This window comes from Peromyscus eremicus, chromosome 15, assembly GCF_949786415.1.
Source record: "Peromyscus eremicus chromosome 15, PerEre_H2_v1, whole genome shotgun sequence".
Taxonomy (NCBI): Eukaryota; Metazoa; Chordata; class Mammalia; order Rodentia; family Cricetidae; genus Peromyscus; species Peromyscus eremicus.
The window spans coordinates 55,705,701-55,732,259 of record NC_081431.1 but is presented as its reverse complement, the minus strand read 5'-3'; the positions used below and the strand labels follow the sequence as shown (position 1 = coordinate 55,732,259).

The following is a 26,559-nucleotide window of genomic DNA, read 5'->3' as shown; positions in this document are numbered from 1 at the left end:
AGTGCCAAAGAGGTGAAGGTTTTGGGTCTGTTCCCACCAAGGGTCTCATCCACTGTCTGGGAAGTTTTACCAGGCCTTGGCTTTCTCCAGGCACTATCTCATCATTTTGTAAATATTTTGAAGTGCATGATTTGGTTGTGGTCTGTGTTGTCCCCAAAGTTCATGTATTAGGAATTGTCTTCAGGGTAATTACTGAGAAGTGGTAGACCTTTAAAAGTTTTGTATTTCTTTTTTTTTTATTTTTTTGACTTTCAAAATTCCATTGACTTTATTTAAATTGAAAAACATTTCTTAAAACTTCATTTAGCACCAAAACCCATTTGTTACCAAAAAAATCACCAATATTTCTAAGGCATAGATATTTATGTTAACAAGACCAGTTTTTACTTTGGAGTTTATCTTTAAACAAATTGTGGAGCATGGAGAGAAAAAACCAGGTAATTTGTAGAAAGATGTCTATGTACTCACTCAGGGACAAACCTGGTAACGGAAAAGACCAGAACATTCTGTCATCTCAAAAGCAGCCCTCAAAGGTTAAGTTTCCTCAGATTCTATCAATGCCCAAGATCCTTCTCCACCTTTGAGCTTGGGAACCCAATAGTATTTTGGCAACCATACTCAGAATATATTGTATGAAAAAAACTATTTTCAACAAAAAAGAATAAGTAATTCCAATAAAAAATGTTCTATGGCAGCAATTTTATATGCTGCAACAAGGGGTACATTTGCAGACATCCTGAGTGTTAACCATAGGAGACAGTGGAGTGGTTTTTCTGGAAAGTGTTTTTCAGACACCTCAGCTCAAAAGTTAGCTGAACTGGCTCATTCATCGCTATGGTTAACAGCTTCCTCCTCTTCATCAACATTATTTGTTGAGGACTTAATGATTTCATTCCCAAGCTCTCTGATGGCAGAAAACCTCTCTCTATCTTTCGCATAGGATGTTACAACATCTCCAACGTGGCTAAGGTTTGGGCATATATGTGCAGATTCACCAGAAGGCATATGTAACATACAGCTACCTGCATTCTTCTGGGACTCCAAGGTGCTGGCCACACAAACCCATTAACTTCATTTCATAACCTAAAACTTTCTCTTAATTTGCTGCTTCAAATACTAGTGCAAGATTTCTGCATTATCGTCAGCCTTTACCGCAATGATGTCATTACCTGCACATGCGGATAAAGTTCATGCTCATGGCCAGGCTGCCATTGCAGTGGCACACGTGGAAGCCCTTGGCATGCAAGGTGAACTGCACCAAGGAGATATGCTGCCGCTCCATGATCTGCAGGTTCAAGCTGCCAGAGCTGATGTCTCAGCCAGCCTCATTGATGAGGTCCCTGAGAACCTCCAACACCTTCTTTAGCATGGAGCCCTGGACCAGGCGCAGCTCAAACACGGTGGCAGAGGCAAGAGGAAGAACTGGAGATGGTGACAGGGGTGAGGCCTGGCCACTTAGGGCTCCTGGGTTGTGGTGTGAACGAAGTGCTGAGGACCCAGAGCAGGCAGGAGTGAGCTGGCAGCAACTGTTCAACACTGCTGGGCCCCAGGTCTGTGCTCTTCCCTGTATGGATAGGTGGTAGGCCTTTAAAGGTATGCAACTTATGGGATGCAATCCTGAGATCGCTGGGCACGTGAGACATTCTGGTGTGAGCCTTTGAGTTCATGTGGGGAATTGTAAATGAGCAGGCCTGGCCCCTCTGCTCTCTGTCCCTGCAAAAGCCTCTGTCGTTGCCATCCATGGAAGAGGCAGTGAGCCACAAATACTGGGCCCTGTCATTTGCTTGTGCTTTGAATCTCTTGAATCATGAGCTAAATAAAACTTTTTCCTTCCACACATGATCATAGGGAATTTCCTTTCAGAGCTATGTGCTGTGGCTATACAGGACAGAGGAGTAGCAGCATCTACTGAGCAGTGTATAATTGTTTACGGAAACACAAGTAGTGACCAACTGCTATGGAATAATCCTCTTGTACACTGTAAAGATTTGTCACTTGAATTGGTTTAATAAAATGCTGATTGGCCAGGCAGGAAGTATAGGTGGGGAAACAAAACTAAGAATGCTGGAATGAAGAAGGGTGGAGTCAGGAAAGTTGTAAGGAGATGCAGAGAAAATGCAGAGATACTGAGAAAAGGTACCCAGCCAAATGGCAAAGTGTAGATAAGAAACATGGTTTAATCCAAGTGTAAGAGCTAGCTAATAACAAGCCTGAGCTATTGGCCAACATTTACAATTAATATAAGCCTCTGTGTCAGTTATTTGGGAAATGGCTGCCAGGACAGGGAAACATTGCCTACAAATAGCGCCCAATGTCCAGGGCCATGTACATCCACATAAAGCCTGAAAAAGCTTAAAAAAGGATTCTAAATGCACAAAAATGGAGTCAAGCTTGACTTCTTGGTAACTGCTTTTTCTTGAGTAGGCTCTGTTTGCTATTGGCAAGCAGAGGCACAGCTTCTTTAAGAGTCGGCTTCCTGACTCAGCATTAGTAGCAAAACTGCATGGCTCTTTTAAGAGGTCCTGCTACCAAACACTTAAATGGGGTTTATTGGCAGCAGATAGCACACTACTTGCTGGCAGCGTGGACCCAAAAACTCCCCAGAGTTGGGGTGATGAATGTGGCTCCCACAGGTACCTCCACCACGAAGCTAGGTTCTCAAGGAACAAAGCAGGGCAGAGCCAGCCACCAAAGCAGAGGCCACACTGCTTAGCCGTTTAAAAGCTTATGTAGTCAGAAAATTATTACAAATACACAGTAAAGACAGATTCAGACAGAAAAACCCTCCTAAGTGAGTTACAGTGTGTTTAAAAATGTGCAAAGGTAGGGGCAGGTGGATCTCTGTGAGTTCGAGGCCAGCCTGGTCTACAAAATGAGTTCCAGGAAAGGTGCAAAGCTACACAGAGAAACCCTGTCTCGAAAAAACAAAACAAAACAAAAAAATGTGCAAAGGCTTGGGGGAGAAAAGAAAAAGGGAATACAGTCATAAAAAAGAAAAACATAGTTTTAAAATAGTAAAATAAAGTCCTTAAAAAGGGAGTAAAGTAATATAAAAGAAAAAAGTCATATAAAGATGGGAAATACTCAGAGAGTCTGGATCCTGTATGTTATTGTATTGTTTTTGAATTTTTTGGCTACTAAGACACTAGATTTTGAAAATTGCTAGATTCAACCAACCTATATATTTTAAAAATATCTTGACTTCAAAATTTAAGTCACCTGGGGTGACTGTCCAGGCAGCCTGATGTCCCTGTCATTAAGTAACACTTCAAGCTTCTGGGGTCTTTGATAGAGTTGAAAACTAGATAGTTATAGTTTTCCTTAGTTATGATAATAAGGTAAATTAGATGTTAAACTTTAGACTCACCAAGATAAGATAGACAAGAGTATTTTTTCTAAATACAAATGGACTGGGTATTGCAACTGTAGTTCTTACTTGATAACTGTTATTGTTATATATAATTTTACTATGTTAAGGTTAAAACTTTCCTTTTTTATTTAGCCATAAAGGGGAAATGCTGTAGGATAATTCTTTTGTACACTGTAAAGATTTGTCACTTGAATTGGTTTAATAAAATGCTGATGGCCAGTAGCCAGGCAGGAAGTATAGGCAGGGCGACCAAATTAAGGATGCAGGGATGAAGAAGGGCAGAGTCAGGAGAGTCACCAGGAGATGCAAAGAAGCAAAATGGGCATGTGGTTTTGAGAAATGGTACCAAGTCATGTGGCAAAGTGTAGATTAAAAAAATGGGTTAATTTAAGTGTAAGAGTTAGCTAGTAACAAGCCTGAGCTATTGGCCAAGCATTTACAATTAATATAAGCCTCTGTGTTGGTTATTTGGGAAACAACTACTGGGACAGGAAAATGATGCCTACAACCAACAATTTCTAGTATTGAAAGTCCATAACCATGAAATGCTATCCTCTAGGCATGACATTATCTTTGCTGTTTATGAACCCATAGTAGCTGTGATTGCCTGCACTGTCCCTGAACAAGACTGGACCTGCCAATTAGCAGGCATAGGTAGGGGAGGGACATAGGGTCCTATCGCTCACTAAAGAACTGTTGCCTCTCAATGCATGCTGGGGTATGAGAGTCACTGTCTTCAGTTGTGTATCCCCTGGGGAGCCCACCAGGCTCCAGTGAATGGTTCCAAAGCCATGGGCAGGGAGATGATCCTGGTTAAACTGAGAATAAGTGTGTACAAAGTTGTCAATGAAAAATTTAATTAATAAAAATATATATGGCTGTGTATGATGATGCATGCCTTTAATCCCAGCACTTAGGAGGTAGAGGCAGGCATATTTCTGTGAGTTTGAGCTCAGCCTGGTCTACTTAGTGAGCTCCAGGATGACCACAACTACAGAATGAGACCCTGCCTCAAAAACATAAGCAGTAAAGACATGCATAAATTAAAAAGTCTTCTCTAAATGTATGAGATGTTTTCTATATGGGATCTCTTCACTTTTCAATAGCTTTCTAGTATTTAGTTTGGGCTCAATATTTAACCATCTCATTTTAAAAAAATCATGAAATGAGTGCCAGGCATAGAGTCTTTATTAGGTAGGGCTTTGTGTTACTGTAAAGAAATACCCAAGGCAGGCTAGTTTTATAAAGAAAAGAGGCTTCTTTAGCTCATATTTCTGGAGATGCAAGGACATGGTACTGCATCAGGACAGTTTTGGTGCAGGACACACACACACACACACACACACACACACACACACACAATTTTGTTTGCTTGAGATAGCATCTGGTTATATAGCCCAGGATAGCCTCAGATTTGTGATCTTTCTCTTTCTACCTCCCAGGCTATGAATATCATTTGCCTTTGAAAAACATTCCCCCTCCCCCAGCACATGGCACCGTGAACAGTCCAGATGAGTACTGTATAGACATCTTATGAATGGAATCCAGGTTCTTCTCATCAGACTACAAATCTACATACTGCTCAGATCGATGGCTAATTACAGCAGCTGGCTGTTGCCATTACGGAGTCAATAACAAAGTTAGTGCCCCTGATGGAACACTTCAATATAATTGACATCTGTTTTAGAAGCTTGTGGGATCAACTTCCCTTACTCTCCTGTTGATGTTTGTGTTGAAAATAATCAGGGAGATCCTGAAAATAAGCCACCTGTTCATGACAAGAAAGGCTTCAAGTACTCTCTGTGGACACATAGCTCCTTTGAGCACAGCAAATGATGAACGTAGGTTATTGTACACTTTCTGTGCAGATAAAAAAGATTTGGGGTGTACTTTCTTCTCCCCTACCTCATTGATTGACGTGCATGGCTTGTGTTTATTAATACACAGCATAAGGGAGAAAAGCACATGTTACTGACTTGGGATTCACAAGGAGGCTGGACGGCAGGTCAAGAGCCAAGAAAGATTTATTTCCCCTGCAAACTTACTGTGCAGTCATTCTTGTGCTGTGTTGGAGGCAAAGGTCATCCCTGGAAAGTGCTCTTCGCCTCAGACAATCCGAGTTGGAGGAAGCATGAAGCCAAAAGTGTCTGAGAAAGGAAGTGCCTGCAGAGGGGAGATGAAGTTGGTGAGTGATAATCACCGGGGTGATGTTCAGATGATAGATCGATGCAGAGGGGTGCGCAGCACATGTCTGTTTGTTTAGGTGTTCTTTGGGTATGGGTGTATAGCAAACTGTAGCAGGAAATAATACTTTACTGACTCATCCTTTCCCTTTTTGAGGTTTCTTATGATATTTTTAATATTCAATTTCAAGTATTTACACAGTATCCCACAGGATCAGTGCAGTGGAGGTCTTGGCCCTTCCTTTCATTTTATGTCTGTGCTCTTTGTTTCTTCTCAGGTGAATGACCCACAGCAGGCACCAACTTGGTAATCCTTAGGTCTCCCTTGTAGGGGCATCATGTGTATAGGCCAAGCTGCTGGGTGACCCTTGTGGTACCAAACAGCTTTAAGTAATGTTTTCCCTTCTTCTGTGCCCCTTTCTTTCTCCACTGAAGTGTTTTCTCATTTCACATCTTCATTTCCCTTTGTTTTAAGTCTTAATCCATTATTCTTTCTCAACACCTTCTTTCTCGGTTTAAAATTGTAAGTATGTGTTTGCCTCAGAGAAGATGAAGAACAGTGGTTCTTTTTCAAAAGCAACCAGAGTAAGGGAAGGAGGGAGGTAGGGAGGGAGGGAAGGAGAGAGACTGTAAGTGATAGCTTTTTAAACTGGCCATGGTGGCACACACCTGTAACCCCAGCATTAGTGAGATGAGACGAGGGAGTTCAAGGCCAGTGTCAGGTACATATTGGGTTTGAGGTCAGCCCAGATCACATGAGATTGTGTTTTAAAAACAACAACAACCACAACCACCACAACAACACCACCTCAAAACAAATACAGAAAAGGAGAATTTTAAAAATTAATCCTGTTGACATTTTAATTTCATATTGGGTCATTTTTTTGGTATTACTTAGTAAAAATAGATGTAATAAAATAAAACAAACATTCTAGAAATTTGATAAAATTCTATAAATAAAATACTATTTAGTATCACATCACTGTCCATCTCTGTAGACTTTTCCTTATTTTAATTGTTTTGTAGTTCTGGGGCTCAGTCCCTTGTATGATCAGCAACCTTGGTTTTGTTTGAAAATCTGCTATGTATTTAGTGAGCTAGACATTGACTTATGAGTATTTGAAATGTATATTTTATTTTATACTTGAAACAGAGTTGTGCTCTGTAGCCCAGGCTGGTCCTGAACTTGCCTCGATCTCCCAAATACTGGAATTACAAGTATGTGCCATCATACCCAGCTCTGAAATGAATTCAATTTAATTTTTATGTATTTATTTGTATTTTTAGAATTACTTATTTTATTTATAAGCTGTGTTTTGCTTGAATGTGTGTCTGTGTACCATGTGCATGCTTGGTGCCCTTGGAAGTTAGAACAGGGCATTGATCCCCTGGAATTGGAATTATGGCTGTTTGTGAGCCACCATGTGAGTACTGGGAATGCGTCCTTTGCAATAACAAGTGATCTTAATGGTTGAGCTATCTCTTCAGCCCCTAGACTTCGTTTTTATTTTGAGATAATTGTAGGTTAGCATAGTGTTGTAAGGGATAAAATAGGTATTTTCTTCTTTTTATAAAAGTTTTTTTTTTTTTTTATAAAATTATGTGCATTTGTGTGTGGGTTTGTGTTTCTGGGTGCAGTGCCTGAGGAGTCCAGAAGAGGGCATCAGATCTTGTGGTGCTAGAGTTACAGGCAATTGTGGGATGTCTTATGTGGGCACTGGGAACAGAACTTTGGTCTTTTGGAAGTTCAAAATCTTTTTTCTTTTTTCTTTTTTGGGAGCTGCCATGTGTGGATGCTGGGAACAGTTCAAAATCTTAATTACTGAGGCCTCTCTCCAGAGCTTTCCATGCATTACTCATCCAGTTTCTCCAAAGGGAGACGTTTTGCAAAACTCTCGTAAAATGTCTCAATCCAAACACTGACATTTGTAGATTCAAGATGCTCAATTTCCACCACGGCGAGGCTCCTTCCTCCTTTGTCTTTTTACAGCCAGACTTACCGCCATTCATTTCCGCCCCTCCCTAATGCCTGGCAACCATTCATTTGCTCTCTGTTTCTGCAATTTTATATTTTCAAAACTGTCACATAAACGTAATTGCTCAGGGTGTATGTAACATTCTGGAACTGGGTTTCCTATTGGTGATAATTTTTAAACGATTTCATCCAGGGTTGTGTCCACAGTCTGTTCCCTTTGATTCCTGACTGGTGTGCCAAGGCGTGACTGCACTGCAGTCTCGTGATCATCCCCCCATGTTAGGATGTCTGCTTCTACTACTTTTCTTCCTTTCTCTTTGTCATAAACAAACTTCTATAAACAGTAGCATTTTTGTTACTACTTCTCTATGATGGAAACAGCTAAGTGTGCAGTCCCTGGGTCATTTGTCTAGAAAACCAGCAAGATGTCTTTCCATTCATACTTCTACCAGCATGGCGGAGTGATGGAGTTATTATGTATGAAGCATTTCATGGTGACAGCATTTTTATTTTAGCTACTTGTTTCCTTATTTCTTTTATTTGCGGGGGGGGGGGGAGGGAAAGGTAATATTGTTGCATAGTTTTGTCCTACCTGGGACTTGCTAGGTAGACCAGGCTAGCCTCACACTTACAGCAATCCTCCTTGCATCTTCCTCTTGGATACTGAGATACAGGCATGTGCTACCAGGTCTGTCTAGCAACACCCCCTCCCAGTGCATGTGTGTGTGTGTGTGTGTGTGTGTGTGTGTGTGTGTGTGTTTGTGCTTGTGTGTGTGGTGTGTGTGTATGTCTGTGTGTGTATGTGTGTGTGTGCTATATGTGTGTGTGGCGTGTGTGGTATGTGTGTGTGTGGTGTGTGTGGTGTGTGGTGTGTGGTGTGTGTGTGTGTGTGTGTGTGTGTGCTCGTGAGTGCACACGCACCTACTCTCATGCATGTGGAAGCTAGATGTCTTCTTCTCTGGCTCTCCACCTTGAGACAGGGCTCTCCTTGAACCCAGAGCTTACCAGTTGATGTGAGTGGTTGTGCAGCAAGCTCTGGGCGTCTGTCTGTCTCTGCTCCCCACCTCTGCTCAGGATTGTAGAGGCATGTCACCATGGCTGGCTTTTACATGAAAGCTGAGGATTTGAACTGAGACCCTCATACTTGTTTGATAGGCACTTTTTCAACCAAGCCATCTCCTTAGCCCCAAATATTTCATCCTTTGCAGGGAGAAAAGTGGTTTTGCATTTTTAATTTAAATATCTATGTGTCTATTGATAATGTATAAATATACTGTTTTTTAATTAAAATTTACATGTATTTGTTTATTGCGAGGTGTGTGTGTGTGTGTGTGTGTGTGTGTGTGTGTGTGTGTGTGTTGGGGGGTGGTTATTGTTAGGGTGGATGTCAGAGGACAACTTTCAGGAACCAGTTCTCTCTTTCCACTCTGTGGGTCTTGAACTCTGGTCAACAGGTTTGGCAGCAAGTGCCCTTTACCTGCTGAGCCATCTCGATTGCCCACCACTGGGTTGTATACTCTCCATGTATCTTGAAATCTCCTAAAATGGAAGTTTCAATCTGAAGACCGATTTAATTTTATTCACAACTTCTAGATGCCCAGGAAACAGTTTCAAACACTAGAATCTGCCTTTTTTATTCCCCACTCTCTTTTACACAAGAACATTTGAAATTAAGTAAAAGTTTCTGTATAACTTACAATATTTTTACCATAGTACTTCAGGTTGTCTCTGAATTCTTTAATATAACCCTCATTAATTATTAGTTGATTCTGTGAGGGAGGATGGCATTATAAGTAATAACATGGATTTTTGCCTGCTAGGTAATGCTTAAGAGTATTTTGCATCTAAACATTATTGAAGTTGCTCACAAGGGACAGATAATTTAATATTGACACAACCTTAAATAAATTGAAAAGGCATAAATCAGAGTAATGAGATTCCAAAAGCTGTTAATATTAATGGAGAAACCTTTGGGGGAAGTATGGAATAAAATCAAAGAAGCTAGGAACCCTAGATGAAAATGATGAGACCAGCTAATGATTAAAAAATTAGTTTTTTCAACTTTCTAAAGCCAGACTATTCTATGTTCTTAGAAACAGGGCATGTCTTTACAACTGTTACTTGAAAAAATGGAATGGAGAATTCTCGGTTGGGAGAAAAATGTCAAAATTTGTGGAGAATAAAGTGTAGTTCTTCTTCTTACATATAAAGAATCAGGACACTACTAAAATTAATTTTTGAAATAAGAACTTGAGATTTCCCTCAAAATAACAAGGCTATAAATAGTTAGTAATAAGAAGTATATGTATGTCACGTCACACATGCACATACATGTGCATATGTGAGTGTTACATAAATAAACTCATGTATGATACTGCTGTAATTGAGAATTTTTACTATTTATTATTTTCAAATTTTAAGTATACAGTGAAAGGACACAGTTTGAATATATCAGGAGTTGGGTCTTGAAGGTTCAAAAGAAGGAAGTAAGAAAGCTGGAGAGATACGAACTAGACATGCACAAAAACGATTTAGTGAGATATATTGACCAAAGAAGCTGAAGCAGGTTATGGGATAGTCTTCTTTGGAGAGTTGAAGCTGTATTATAGTGGTTGGATGTAGAACTTGGCTTTCTTGGTTCTGTAAAAGAGAAACAGAAAATTCATCTGTCATTTTTGTTAGGTTCTTTTGCTCTCAGTGTTTTCAGTGAGACTATAACTTGCTGGTAGAACTCTCGTCTGACATGTATAGTCCTGGATTCAGTCACCAGAAACAGACAGACAGACAGACAGACAGACACACACACACACACACACACACACACTCACACACCACATACACACATGCACTTGTGAAGAGAAAATGAATTCAGTTGAACTAGTGGGGGATTTTAAAAAGTAGCCTTTTTACAGCATGGTACTGGCATGAAAATTGACACATCAAGCAGTAAACTAAAGTACAGGCTCTAGGAACAAGTTTACATGACTAGAGCTAGCTAATCCTTCAAAAAAAAAAGTACCAATGACAGAGTAGAGAAATCACAGATAACAAAAGAGTCTGTGCTGCGTTTCATCTTGTAGATCAGAATTCAAATCCAATTAGAATGTAGTTGGTTACTGTCGTGACGTTCATACCACTATTGCCCCAGCTGGAATGTCTTGACAAGCCAGTCATTACGGCAGCTTATGGAATTCTCAGCTGGGTATGACTGATGATTACTTTTCTCCTATGGTAGCACACGTATCACCTTTCAGCACTCTGAAAGCTAGCCAGTAGGGATGAAGGTCCCAGGTCAATATCTTGGTTTCTCTGTGTTCTATAATTAGAGTGTGAAATCTTCAGCAATAGGGTCTTAGTGTCAACTTTTGGAGAGAATCCCATTCCTGGCACCATTTTTGACCTAGGAATCTAAGGCTAGACAGCTTATAGGTTCTAAAGGAGAACCTACTACTATTATTCTGCTAAATGGACATAGTTTTTTTGTTGTTGTTATTTTGGTTTTTCAAGACAGGGTTTCTCTATGTAGCCCTGGCTGTGCTAGAATTTGCTCTGTAGACCAGGCTGGCCTTGAACTCAGAGATTTGCCTGCCTCAGCCTTCTGAGTACTGGGGTTAAGGGCATCTATTGACACAGCCAGCTGGACATAGGATTAAACTGACTTCTAATGACTTATTATTATACCCATAAATGAGCGCATCTCTCAGCTTTCATCTGAGAAGCTTCCAATTTCAGGAGATGGAGATGAGCACAGGCACACACAACTGGCCAAGGTACAGAGAGTAAGAGACCGCAGAATGCTCAGCTCAGAGTGGAATATGTACTGCATCCCCCCTCCCAAGGCTCAGAGATCATTACGGAAGAGGGACAGAAGGAGTGTAAGAGCCAGAGGCAGTGGATGGCCACAAGAAAACAATGTCTTCTGGACACAGCAGGGCAGCTGCTCTTATGAACTCACAGTAGTTGTAACAGTGCACACAAGACCTGTGTAAGTCCAAGCCAGAATATGGAGGTGGGAGTCGGGCATAACATCTTGTCTTTTGTCATGGAGCATTAACTGCTGGGAGAGTGGGGAACAGTGTTCTGTAAGAGTTTAGCCCCTGAAAGTCGACCACGTTAGTGAAAGGCTAGGCAACCGAGAATATTTAGGCAGCACAAATTGATCTTAATGGGTTTATAAAAACAAACAAGCAAACACAGAGTTGGGTGAGTTAGGGAGGGGGCGATCTGGGAAGGTTTGGGCAAGAGAAGTGGTTACAATAAAAACACATTGTACAAAACATTCAAAGAACTAATACAACTTTGTTTAAAAGGAGGGCAGGATATATAGCAGGGAGTGGGAAGATGGGAAGTGGCTCTGGGTGGGGTGAGAGGGATGAGAGAGGGTGAATATGATCAATGTACATTGTATACGTGTATGAAATTCTTAAATGATGGGGGAATGTCTTTTGGTATGCTGTGAAAATGTGTGGCTCTGATTAGTTGATAAGTAAAGCCATTTGGCCTATGGCAAGGCAGCTTAGAGGCAGGCACGAAATCCAAACAGATAGACAGGAAGAGAAGGGAGAGGCAGAGGAGACGCGGCCAGCTGCTGCCATGAGAAGCAAGATGTAAAGATACTGGTAAGCCACAAGCCACATGGCAAAGTACAGATTTATAGAAATGGGTGAATTTAAGATATAAGAGCTAGCTAGCAAGAAGCCTGCTGTGGCCATAGTTTAAAAATAATATAAGCTTGTGTGTGTTTATTCGGGTCTGAGTGGCTGTGGATAGGGCAGGACACAGGAAAACTTTCAGCTACACTTAAAGAATTAATAATATATAGTAATAGGAATTGTGCTGCATAAACTAGATATCCACATGTAAAAGACTAAAATGTGAATTCTACCCTTTATCCTAGACAAAATTTGATCAATTCCAAATGAGCAAAGGCATCAATGTAAGACCAGAAACTGACAACACCCAAGGGAAATCTAAGAGAAATACTTCAAGATACAGGTCTAGGCAATGACCTTCTGAAAAGAACTCCAGTAGCTCAAGAAATAACAGCAGGTCTTGACAAATAGGGTCACATGAAATTAAACAGTTTGTGCAGATCAAAAGTGACAATTAATATATTGACAAGACAGACTGAGAAATGGGAGAACATCTTTGCCAGCTATTCATCCAAGAAGAGATTAATATCTAAAATAGATAAGGAACCCCAGAGCCAGTGAGATGGCCAGGGTAAAGTGCCCTCCTGTCAACCCTGGCAGCCCTGTCCATTAATAACTATGTTAAAATAAGAGGACCAGCTCCCAGAGTTGTTTTCTGCTCTCCACACATGTGCTGTGGCATGTACAGTCATATGTGTGTATACACAGACACATACACATAATAATAAATAAGTAAATGTGAATAAAGGAACTCCCAACAGCAAACGTTCAAAAAAAATCATCTAATCACCCAGTCATTACATGGACAAATGAACTGAACAGACACCATTTAAGGGATGCACAAAAAGCTAGAAAATACATAAAAATGTTTACTCTATTTAGTCACCAGAGAAAAACACATCAAAGCTACATTGAGATCCTATCTCACTACAGCCGCATGGCTTTCAGCCATAAAAACAAATAAAAATGCCGGTGAGGATGGAGGGCAGTTGGTGACGAATGGATATTTTTGGTGAGTATGCAACTTTATCAGGCTCTATGAAAACCAGTCTGGAGGTTTCCTGGGAAACTAAAAACAAAAGCATCATATGATTCATCTATTTTACCTGTGGATGTGTATACCTGACGGGATCAAGTCAGCATTCAACAGAGGTATCTGTATAATCAATGTTTTTGATTTGTCTATTTCATACTTACTTTATACTCTTTGAAAGTTTCATACATCTTAGTAATTTTCACCCACTAATCCCCTCATCTCCCTTCCTTCTCTCATCTCAATGAAACCTTTCTTCTTTTCACCAAGCCCCCCTCATATTTTCATGCCTCTTATTGTGTGTGACCCACCGAATTTAGTTAGAGTTTAGTTTTTTTTTATTTTTTTTTTTATAACTCTTAAGGGGCCCGCCACCCAGTTCCCAAGTAAACACATGGAGGAGACTTACTCTTACTTATGAATGCCTGGCCTTAGCTTGGCTATTGCTAGCCATCTTTTCTTAACTTAAATCATTCCACCTACCTTTTGCCTCTGGGCTTCTACCTTTTTCTATTTCTGTATATCCTTTATTTCCTTCCTATTCCATGTCTGGTTGTGTGGCTAGGTGGCTGGTCCCTGGCATTCTCCTCTCCTCTTTTTCTTACTCCTCTAGCCTAGATTTCTCCTATTGTTTATTCTCTCTGCCTGCCAGCCCCAGTTATCCTTTCTCCTGCCTTGCTATTGGCCATTCAGCTCTTTATTAGACCAATCAGGTGTTTTAGACAGGCATAGTAACACAGCTTCACAGAGTTAAACAAATGCAACATAAAAGAATGCAAAACATCTTTGCACCATTAAAGAAATATTCTACAGCATAAACAAATGTAACACATCTTAAACTAATATTTCACAATATAGTTTTTCCCTTGAATATGGGAGAAAGGTCACTTAATGAAGTATGGGGCACCTTACCAGTTGCTGTACTACTGAAGAAAGTGGTACTGTGTACCCCAGACATCGTTAACTGTCACTGGTCCTTCAGGGAGGAAAGGTTTCCTCAAACAGAGTCATCAAATGGGGACAAGTGTTTAAATGCCTGAGACTATGGGGCACATCTCATTCAAACTACTACAGTGAATTTAGGCCAGCCAAATTTTACACACTTGTGCATGAGTGCAGGAGTACATGATGTGCAGGAGCACATACACACAAGAGAGAGAAAGACACACACAGACACTACAGCTTGGGGATGATTTAGTGAATAGAATTTTCTTACTACTTTTGGAGGTTCTTTTTATTTCAAATATGTGAACATTATACATATTACAAAATAGAGACAGACGAATGAAGAGAAGTGGATCTGGCTAACTCTTGTTCACAGACTTCTGTAGGCCCACACTTTGAGGTGTCAACTCTGGAGAAGTTGTGTGGAGGCACAGAGGGTGGACAGACACTCCATGGATTCGCCTTGTTACAACATGGAATTGGAGACAATGAGTACAAATTGTTGTATTTCTGAACCCGCTAGTCCAACTAGTCAGAGAGTGAGTGGATTCTCTTGATGTCTTAGTTGAGGTCCTGTTTTATGTTGGAGCTGGTCTCCCGGTGTTTTTCCCTTCCCTCCAAAGGCTGTTGCTTATGCAGCACTGGCTGTTTTCAGATCTGATTCAAGAGGTCACTTAAGACTTGGCTCGATCTTATTTGTGCTGACTTGGTCAGCACAGATAAGCACCACTTGAAAATGTGGGTCTGCATTATTTCTTGTCCACTCGAGGCCGGGTGCTGCCTGGCACACGTGGGAACTTCGGTAGCTGCTGACGGTCAAACCCTCAGTGTGCAAGATATGTCCTCTAAGTCAAGTGTCGTACTCCTTTCTCCTGGTGTGTCTCTGTCAGCTGTGGCCTGGAGGCACCACCGGGAGGGGAATGGGAGTGTAGGAGGTGGCTCAGGGGTGGGTGACTGTAGAGGCCACTTACTCCACAAAGCTGCTGTTTGTATACGATGCCTGAAGTTCTACATACCATGTCTGCCTCCTTAGCAAGACTGTGTCTGTCTTTAGTCACCAGAATTCCTAGGTAGATTGGGAGGATCGACATCAGTGAACTAAGGACACACATCTGATCCAGTGGGCGTGGGTTGGGGTGTTGAGTCTCCTCTCACCAGAGAAGAGAACAGGACAGGTACCTGATGGTGAGCAGCTAGGAACACGTGACAGGAGCTGGATGAGCTAGACACTTCCTCTCAGAGTTTGTGTGACAAACAAGAACTTACTTCTTTTTTCAGATTTTTCCCTTTGCTCTCCCCCGTGGTCTCCCCTTCCAGGGACACTCACTGCCTCTTTGGGTGGGGGTGTCAGGGAGGTTTTGAAGAAGGTAGATTCCAGTTCTTGAAATGACATTCCGAGTCAGGAGCTTATAACAGAAGGGGGATAGGGGCGGTTAAGCTCAGTCACAGCCAATCACGTTCTCATTCACCAGTACCTGTTCAAGTTGCTAAGACGTTGGAGAGAAGGCTGGCCACAGGCGGAGCAACACCCAGACCAAACCAGACTGAACAGATCTGGTCCCACTGTACACGAGACCTGATATACAGGACAGCAGACTCAATAGACCTAGGGACCAGAGAAGAGGAGGGCCACGTTGGTTTGGATTAGAATTGAAAACCCCAGCTGCGTGAAAGAGCTGAACTAATCGACATCACTGTCTACATTTTACAAATGAACAAACACGCTCAAAGAGATGAAATGGCTTGTGTAAGACAAACATTTTGAGGATCAGATCCACAATTCTTCTAAGTTTTTCATTTCAAAATTAAGCGGTCATGACATGATAAAGTCAGAGAAAAACTATAGAACTTGGTAAATGGGAGATTTTTTTTTTTTTTAAAGCACTTCAGTATTAAAGTATCACTCATTGGAAGTGTACAGGTTTCTTCCTTTTTGGTAGAGTCACCCAGCTGAGGTGCTGCCACCATGATCTTAATGTGTTATTATTCTGAAGAGAGCTTCCATGCCCATTGGCTACTAACCACTGCACTAGACCACCCCAGGAAACAGTGGACTTGCCTCCTTGGCCAGAGCTCTGTGCTCCAGTGGAACCACACACCAATAGAAGGAGTTGGGAAGCCCCACTTTCTAAAGAGCCCATGTGGCATTGCTACTATTTCTTCCTTATATAGTTCTAGAAAATTCCTAATGAAGCCCGAGCTTTGTTGGAATAATTCAATTATTAGTTCAGTTTCTTGCTATTGGCATACTCATTCTATTTATTGTTGAGGAGCTTTTTGTAATTTTTTTCCTGAACATGCAATTGTCTAATTAGTTGGCATAAAGTTGTTCATAATGTTCTCTTATAACTAAAAAGGTATGGTATTTTGCTGTGGTGGCATACATGTGTAATCCCAGTACTCAGGAAGCTGAGGCAGGAGAATTACCATAACTTTGAGGTCAACTTGAGCTACAGAATGAGGCTCTGTTTCAACTACTTCCCTTCCCCTCACATTTGAAGAGCCAGTGATGACACCTAGGAAGGGACTATCTTTAACAATAGGAAGAACAAGACTAACCGAGGCCCCGCGTTCTGGTCACTTAGTTTGGATAGGTGCATGCAGCCATAAACATGAGCTAAAGAGCTCAGAAAGAAAGAGTTGACCCTAACTTACAGTAAAGCATTAGTGTGCTGTAGCCTGCTTAATACACGAGCCATTCTGTGGATTCCCAGGAAGGCTTCCCCTTACTGATCTGTGCAGTAGAGGTCCCGTTGCTCCTGTAGGCTCTATTCCTTGCTTTCACCCCACCCTGCCTTTTAGATTACTTTGCTGACACTCTGCAGCCATGACACATTTTTTAAGGAATGCAGTCGTCTCCACTTCCACTGCCACTGCCGTCCCACAGACTATTCTAAGTTACCATCTAAACTCACATGTTTAGAGTACTTTTTGGTCATTTTCTGGTTATCTATTGTGTGGTAGGAAATTTACATGTAGTGTGCCAAAGAGAAAGAGAAAGAGAGGGAGGCAGGGAGAGAAGGAGGGAGGGAGAGAGAGTGTGTGCAACAGCCATTAGAGGGCAAAAGAGAGCAAGGAAAAATTGTTGGAGATGAGACTTGAGATCAGCTTCCTCCAGGAAAGGGCTAGACAGGCCACTTGGGGGACAGTGTGGCATCTGAGTTAGTTTTTGAAGGATGAGTTGGATATGGATTTGGTTGGGAAGTGTTTTTAGGTGAAGGAGGAACAAAGAACAAAGACACACAAAGGCATTGTGAGTTATAGAACAAGTCAGACAAAAGCCAATGCTGGTGTTGGTTGTTAAGGGTCTCCATTGACCAGAGTACTGATTTGGCTGATGGTGGTGGTGGTGGTGGTGGTGGTGGTGGTGGTGGTTGGTGGGTGGTGGTAGGTGGTGGTGGGTGGTGGTGGTGGTTGGTGGGTGGTGGTAGGTGGTGGTTGGTTGTGGTGGTGGGTGGTGGTGATAGTGGTGGTGGTGGTGGTGGGTGTGGTGGTGGTGATTGGTGGGTAGTGGTAGGTGGGTGGTGGTAGGTGGTGGTGGGTTGTGGTGGTGGTGGTGGGTTGTGGTGGTGATGATGGTGGTGGTGGTGGGTGATAGTTGTGGTGGTGGGTGGTGGTGGTGGGTTGTGGTGGTGGTGGTGGTGGTGATGATGGTGGTGGTGGTGGTGGTGGTAGGTTGTGGTGGTGGTGGTGGGTGGTGGTGGGTGGTGGTGGTGGTGGTAGTGATGGTAGCAGTGGCTGAGTGTTTGGAAATGAGATGGAAAAGCATTCAGGAAGAGTTGATTGTAGGAGTGGGAACTCAGAGTCCAACTTTACACATGTGGAGTTTGAGGTGCCTGTTAAGCTCTCTGGATAAAGCTGGGGCTTGTTTGTTTTTGTTTTATTTTATTGTCATTGTGTGATTTTTCAGATAAAGTCTCACTGTGTAGTGCTGGCTAGCCTGGAACTCACTAAATAGATTAGGCTGGCCTTGAACTCACAAAGACCCACCTGCTTCTGCCTCCCAAGTGCTGGGATTAAAGGCATGCACTCTGGGTAGAATTCCAACAAGAGCTGGATATCTGATGAGAATTTGGGAAAGATTTGGAATGGAGATATACATTTTAAATCTTTGATAACTAAGATAGCATTAATTTTATTGGGCTGGAGAATTGTAAAACAGCAGAATGCAAGTAGAGAGCAGAGGACAAAAGTTAATGGTAAGGCTTGGGTTTGTTAGATGTAGAGAATGCTGATGTTTGACAAAATAGAAAGGAAGGGAAGATGGCTGGTTTGGTCTGAGATACTTGAATTTGGACACATGGTTGGACAGTGTGAGCATTAGACCTGGAGCTCAGGAGAAAAGGAAGATGAGAGGTTAGGAGGGTGGCACACATTGTAATGAACTTCTCAAGTGAGAAAAAGACAAGGTGCCAAGGACCCATGAAGGTCTCAGTGGGAGAGGTGCTGTCCAGGGTGGTAGTGTAGAACCAGTGGGAGAGCTGCTGTCCAGGGTGGTAGTGTAGAACCAGTGGGAGAGCTGCTGTCTAGTGTGGTTGGGTAGAACCAGTGGGAGAGCTGCTGTCTAGTATGGTTGGGTAGAACCAGTGGGAGAGCTGCTGTCCAGGGTGGTAGTGTAGAACCAGTGGGAGAGCTGCTGTCCAGGGTGGTTGGGTAGAACCAGTGGGAGAGCTGCTGTCCAGGGTGGTTGGGTAGAACCAGTGGGAGAGCTGCTGTCCAGGGTGGTTGGTAAAATGAGAGAGGAAGCTAATGAGAAGATACCCTATGAAAACAACCAGAGTGCTCCAAATGTTTTACAGATGAAGAGAGTAGGTCCCATTACCGTGAAGTGAATTCCCCAGGTGTCACCATGGGTAGTGGCATTAGACACAAATACAGCTTTGCTTGCTCTAAAACCTTTCTATAAGAGCACAAGGTCTGGACTACTACATTCCAACCTCTTGTTGGAGGTTGAGACACATACTTAATTATGTAGCCCCAGGTTAGCCTAGAACTTGCTATATTTCCCAGGCTGGCCTGAAACATGGTATTTCTGTCTCAGCCTCAAAGTGCTGAGATTACAAGCATATATTGCTATGTCTGCTTCATTATTTTTTTTTAAAGAGATTAATCAATCAGCTAATATCTTTGGTTGACTCTCGAGCAAGTCTAAGGCCAGGTTATCTGATTCTCTGATGTTCCGTCCACCAGAACAGAATGCTAATAAAACCTCAGTTGAAATACAATAAGCTAATCCATGACCCCCTGCCCTGTAGCCCCTCAAATACAACATAAAGGAAAGTGAGAAGAATGTCTTAGGGTTTCTATTGCTGGGATGAAACACCATGACCAAAAAGCAAATTGAGGAGGAAAGGGTTTATTTGACTTACACTTCCATATCAATGTTCCTTATCAAAGGAAGTCAGCACATGAACTGAAGCAGGGCAGGAACCTGGAGGCAGGAGCTGATGCAGAGGCCATGGAGGGGTGCTGCTACTGGCTTGCTCCCCATGGCTTGCTCAGCCTATTTCTTATAGAACTCAGGGCCACCAGCCCAGGAACAGTACCACCCACACCTCCTCCATCAATCACTAATTAAGAAATTGCCTTTCAGCTGGATCTTATGGACGAATTTTCTTAATTAAGGTTCCCTCCCCTCAGATAACTCTAGCTTGTGTCAAGTTGACATAAGACTAGCCAGCACAAAGGATTTCTAGGATTTTGCTAAATTCATTGTTTCCTCAATTCTGGGTTAGAGGCTAAATACTCTGCAGCTGTTTTGAGTCCCAAAAGAAGATAGTCCGCTTAGAATTACACATGTCAGTAAATTTATGAAAACTACCAACACTTCCAGTTCTATCTATGATGGCAAGTCATGTATGACCGAGTTATTGGTGGCCTGGAAATCTGCTGATCACAGCTGATGGCCTGCTGCACTATTGCTGTTTTCAGTCAAGAAATTGGTACTGCTATGAGGTTTAAGTTCACCTTTCTCAGCTTTGTGAGACTCTTCCTCAAAAGCCACTGGCCTGGGTCTTACATGGGCTCTGCACATCTATCCACACCCACAGTAAAAGCCCCAACACACTCACCACAGACTCCACGAGTCTTCAGCCGGCGAGCTAGGAACTGGTGTCTTTATTAATCTAACAGAGCACTCAAGCCATTAAGGTGCAGAGTTGGATAATATTCATATGCTTCAAGAGAAATGCACTCTGGCCTGAAATATTCATTTGGGAGTTTTCCTTTAAAATTCACTGCAAGTGGTCTCAATTTTGCTTGGATGATCTAATCAATGCTAACAACAATATATTTACATATCTCTATTTTTTTTTTTTTTTTTAGGAGCTTAAACTACATCCCACACGATATCTTGCTAATCTCTACAACACACTTTGGGGCCTAGGGGTCAAGCACCTGGCTTATGGATTTCTTCACAAGAAAAGCTCAAAAGAATAATTTCTAGCTTGGATAGAAACTGGCCCTTTACTCCACGTTTATTGTTTACAAGAATGCATTTGCTATCTTGCTTTGTAGTTGTCTATATCCCAGAAAATACTTGCTTCTCTGGGTATCTTGATATCTCTGACTGATATGTGTATGGGTGTGCGTAGGAGATTTATTTAATTACACTGTATCTTTGTAATTTACAACCATGTCCTGCTGCCTCTCCTGGATGTTTAATCTATTGACAGTTATGTTTAATATATTGACAATTATTTTCTCTGTAAGCTTTTTTCTTGCTTAAAGTGCCTCAGTTGGGAGAGAGATTACCTATTCAGCAAAGGAAGACGAGCACTTTTGCTGGAGTCAGGACATAGAGGAGTTATCATGGGGTTTCTGTCTCTACTTTTTGGCCATCAGCTTTACAGGAAGGTAGTGTTCAAAGTGATGGATATGGTGATTTTCCTTGGACATTATGCTTCCCCACAAAACAGGATACTAGACAACAGTCTTCAGTGACGGGGCGGGGTGGGGGGGGAGATCACTTCATCTCCCATTATTTCAGAATGATCACCTATAACATTTGTAGCCTAAGTGAACGGTCTCTGTTTTGCATCATTTATTTTTCAGTTTAAAGAATAACCATTAATAAATCTGTGATACGCAATCTAATTTGCTTGTATAGCATGCAACAAGGAAAATATACCTCTCTCTTTTGAGCTAGAATGTAGTATGTGAATATATCCTCTGCTGTCACAAGTCCTGAAGCTGACAGGATGCCTTTATCTTTCTCATCATTAACTGCATTACTAGCAGTGACTAGTAATAATTACTAAGAGCCATAAGCAGAAATTTAGCTACACAGTAACTGAGCTAAACAAAGTTGTTCTTACGGTATCTTTGTAGATGGTTTGAGAGCTGAACATAGAAAATTTCAAGGTCAGCTAATTCATGTTTAAACATGTTGACTTAAATTGTTTTTAATAACAGCTAATTATATGAGTTAAGCTCTTTACACCAGGAAGTGAAACACTTCAGACCTCACTAGTACCTGCTTCATTTTTTTCTCTTTTGTTCTTCTCTGAAAATATATTGCCTTTCCTTACATAAATTTTCCTTAGTTGTTATCATTATGTATTATCTTGTTGTGTTAGTTACTTTTCTATGTCCGTGATACACATTATGACCAAAAATAACTTAGGAAGGAAATGATTTATTTTATCTTACATTGCCAAGTAACAGTTTCTCTCTGAAGGACATCAAGGCAGGAACTGAAGAAGAGACCATGGAGGAGTGTTGCTTACTAATGACTTGTTCAGCTATTTATACAGCTCAGTCCTGCCTGCCTAGGGGATGGCTCTGCCCACAGTGGACTGGCCTCCTACATCAACTTGGAATTAAGAAAACATCTCACAGACATGGCCAGAGGCCAATCTGATCTAGGTAGTTTCTCAACTGAGGTTCCCTCTTCAAGGTAACTCTGGGTTGTGCCAAGCTAAAGCAGAAGCTATGACATTTGTCATTCAAATCTCCTTCTTTCATGTTGTTTTCTTGGACTATCTCAACTGGTTGTAGTGGCTACCACCTTTCTTTACAGTCCCTAAAACATTTCCCTTGCAGTCTTGAATTAAAGATGTCAGGGGAAAAATAGAAAACAACACCACAAATACAGCATTAGTTTGGATCCAGGAACTGAACTAGATGAGGGTGGATAGATTTGCAAAGCATTCTGGGGATGTAGTTCACATGGCTTGTTAATGGATGATATACAAACAATGAGGAAAGAAAAGGAATCCAGAATAACTTCCAAGATTCTGATATTTGAGATCACTTAGAAGAAAGTGCTATTCCTCAAGGGAACGAAGGCTGATGACCACAGATTTAGATGGAAGTCACTAGAAGCTCAGGATACCTTCAAGGCAACTATGTTGATTTCAGGGGAGAAGGCGGCTTATCTGTCTTTCTAACTAGGAAATAGATCTAAAACAATATTTTAGGCTACAGAATAATTTTGATGTTATAGCTTATGGGTAAATGGTCCAACAATGCTGTTCTCTTGTGTTTGGTTCAGTCCTGATGATCAGAGAGGCCAGATGGGCTTTGTGAGCGAGAAAAGGACACAGGGCTGAGCACTGAATCTGAGCATCTTTACTTTTTTAGGAATTGGAAAGAAAGGGAAGAAGATATGTGGAATTATTTCTGAGCCATCTGCGAGTTAGCTGGGAGTTTTTGCTCAGATTACTGGATTCTTTTACTGCTCATTTGAAAAATAAAGATAACGCCAACACTTTGCTTCTAAGATGATGATACTGAAATGAAGTCGGGCATGAAAAGTAACCAAGTGCCCGTCCCATGACATGGTTCTGTATGTTCTCAGTTCACATCAACATCTTTATTGAGAAGTGTCTTTATGCGTGGGTGCGCACACCAGTAATGTCCCATAAATGTTTGTTGAATGAATGAATATTAGTGGAATAAATGTAGACTCAGTTCTAATACAAGTAGAGATTATAATTATAAACCTTCAAAGGAATAAATATCACCTGGAGAATATTGTAGCCTTTAGTTTCAGGAACAAAAACCAATATTTCAATATACTAATGCATTCGATCTAAATTTTCAGATGTTTTACGAAATTATCCTAATAATGTTTGATTGTGGAAGCCCTAGACTTGTAAGAGGTTTTATATCATGCAAATCTTTTATATTAAAATTCTTGTAGATACATCCTATTTTTCCTAGTTAAAAATTCTGTAATTAATTCTTATTCAAGTATAACCAACTACTGTACGTCAATACTATTTTCAATTCTCAAATCAATAACCTGTGGGTTTTTTTTTTTGAAAAATCTAATTAGTCTCACTGAGGGGTTACTTTGTAACTCAGGGGAACAGCCCTCATATTCCTGAGGTATTGACTGGGAGGCAAGCTGGGTGGAAACACTCTTTAACGGCCCCCTATGAGGTCAATTTAAGTGTTCTTGGCAATTCGTGGGAATGAGTGCAGATATTAGGCAGCCTGTGTTCTTTTGCCGTGTGAAGTTAGTCCTGCTTTCTCTACAGTTGGTAAAATGTGCATTTCCTATTGGGTGCCAGTTCTGTGCAAGTGGGATATTGTTGCCTAATGCAGAGGAGTCATCAAAGAACAAAACAAAAACGTCTCAAGATAAGGAATGGGCCATTATTGGTTCTTTGAAAGTTATTTCAGAATGCCGCTGAAGTAGAACTGTGAGCAGCCACCACGTCCACCAGTCTGAAAGAGAGCTGTCCTTAGCGGCGTCCCTCCTGGCCCTCCCTCACTCTTTGTACCCTCTGCATGAGCGCTGCTTGGAATGAAAGCCGGGCTCCCACATCTTCATTGGGTGCAGTCTTACCTCTCAAAACCCAAGCTTTCTCTGTGGCCCTCTTTAACTCTCTCATCAGCAGTCTCGATTTTGCTATCAGGGTATTGTGCTTTTGTTGAGATTGTAACCTTGGCATAACCCATCATAACTCTTCATGAGTCTCTGGTAGATTCTAGACCTTAAAGACTCAGTCTGTACATTGCACTCTTTTATACTTCCAGTGCTTTGCAGGTGTTGTGTGATATTGTTCCTAGGGAGGTAACGCGCGCGAGCGCATCTCTCTCTCTCTCTCTCTCTCTCTCTCTCTCTCTCTCTCTCTCTCACACACACACACACACACACATACACACACACACACACACGCACCAAAGTAATAAGAAGAGTGTATTTGATTTTGTCCCGAAGGTCAAGGGTGCTGCCACGGCTTGGTCAAGCCATGCTTTTCTGGACTATTCATTCTCTGGAGTTGATGTTCCTATCTCTCTCCCCTATACCATATGCAGTCTTCTCCAGAATGTGTGGAATGGAAGAAGGAGCCTAGCTTTCTGTATATTTTCTGGCTTGTTCTAAAGCTGGAAATGAAGGTTTTAAATCAGTTTTTATATTTTTCTGAAGTCATTAAACACCCTAAAGAATAAGAAAAAGGTATCTGAATATTATCATTTGAGCAAAACTCAAAAACAGGATACAATGAGTAGGAACGTATTAACTAGAGTATTCTGTCAGACACTACTTCATACACGTCTGGCTCACAGACACCTGATGGCTACCGAGGCTCCCGGGTCTCTGTACACCTTGGAGGTTATTTCTAAAGCATCAGAGTGAGCAGGGTGCTGTTTTCACGGCCACTGCAGTATGCATTTTACTGTGTTGTGGCTCTTTGAACACTTGTGGTATTTGCCTGTACACATGATCCCACACTTAGCGGATTTGTATATGAATTAGAACATATCCAGTGGGACTTTGTCTCCTTTCCCCCAGTTCTGCAGTTTTACTCTCGTTAAAATCCTCTCCAAACTCTGCCTCAGATCCTAGTTGTTTAAACACATGCCTTTTTTCCCTGGCTCAGTTGTTTGCTTTTGGGAAACAGGCCAGACATTTTACCCCCATTTTCCCCCTCATGATTGAACCCAAGGTTATACGTGGGGTCTTTGAACTCTAATTATTTTTCATATCACTTGGCACAAGCCTTGGTACATGGTTTGCTTGGTAAATATTGGTTCACACCAGTGTTTACAAGTTGAATTTACTAGATCAGGAAAACTAATCATCTATAACCTCTTTTGTCTCCCATGTCAGTCTACATGGGATACTTTATAAAAAGACTTGGAAAAGTTCAAAGTTACATTGAAGTATTCCCACAACTACATGGCTGATTTCTGAAACCCAGCCATTGATCTTTCATTCCTTTGGCTCAGATTCAAAAGCAAATACATTTAAGGTGATATTTTACCTGGAAGGGGTGGCACACGCCCTTAATCCCAGCATTTGAGAGGCAGAGGCAGGCAGATTTCCGTGAGTTTGAGGTCAGCCTGGTCTACATAGCAAGTTCCAGGACAACCAGGACTCCATTAGAGAGATCCTGTCTCCAAAAGAAAAATAAAGGGGTGATACTTTAAGATAACCTGGTCCTTTGCATCCTGTAGAAATGAAATGTGCTTACTTCACAGCACGGTGGGGTAACTCAGAAGAGAAAAGGGCTATAATAGACTAGTATCTGGAGGCCAGAAAAGCACTACCTCTAGGCATGATGGGTACACTTTGACTAAGCATTCTGTAGCCAGTAAACCATACGGTTCTAAAATAGCATCCATGAGTAGAACCCCAAGGAGCCTTGACAGTTCATAAATTCTTCTTGCATTTGGCTGAAGTCACTCCACTTCGTAACTGAGATCTCCACTCTCATAACTGGAAGCAGAAAACCGTGGGTCAAGTGTCCTACAATGGTGTTCCTCCAGGCATTCCTCTTCAGGAATGGAGCCATTGCGCTGCAGTCTCTACCGATCTGAGCTTTGTTCTCACCAGGCTGCCCCGAAAGATCTCCTCAACTTCCGGGGCTCAGAATGAACTTCTGGAGCTCCAGTGAGTGAGTTTTCAAGCGGGATGTGCTTTCACAATCTGTCTCGCACTAACTGATAAAGTTAATGAGGTATTGTTAAGTCAAAATTGCATGAATTTGTTTGCTTTGTCAGTAGTGCGGTAGTAGACATGGTCCAGGATACTTCTCCATCATGAATTCATGTTGTCTGTACTGCTCGTCGGGAGGTAGTTATGTGACTCCTATTAGTAGAGGAGACAGAAGAACAAGGACATTAAGTGGCTAGTCCAAATGTCACATGATTCTCAATAGGGCTGGGATGGAACCCAAAGAGCAGAATTCCTGCTCAGTTCCTGCTAGTTGTAGTTTTGGGGTGAAAAAGAATAACTTTCAGAATCAAATGGCCTTGTGTTTTAATTCTTGACCCATTTCTTACCAGCCATGTGACCTTAAGGAAGGTTTCTCATCTGTGACAGGAAGATGACTTCTGATGTTGAACTGCTCTAGGACCTGATATAGTAAAGAACATTGCTTCACATGTAATGCCTAGTAGACACTAACGTGACAACATACTACCCTGATTCTGAATGTGTTTTT

The 26,559-nt window shown here is 41.6% G+C and overlaps 1 pseudogene; it reads right to left on the bottom strand.

The window, feature by feature from the left end:
• Positions 1-534: 534 nt before the first annotated feature.
• LOC131924945 (proliferating cell nuclear antigen-like) lies at positions 535-7,563 on the bottom strand (annotated as a pseudogene).
• Positions 7,564-26,559: the final 18,996 nt, after the last annotated feature.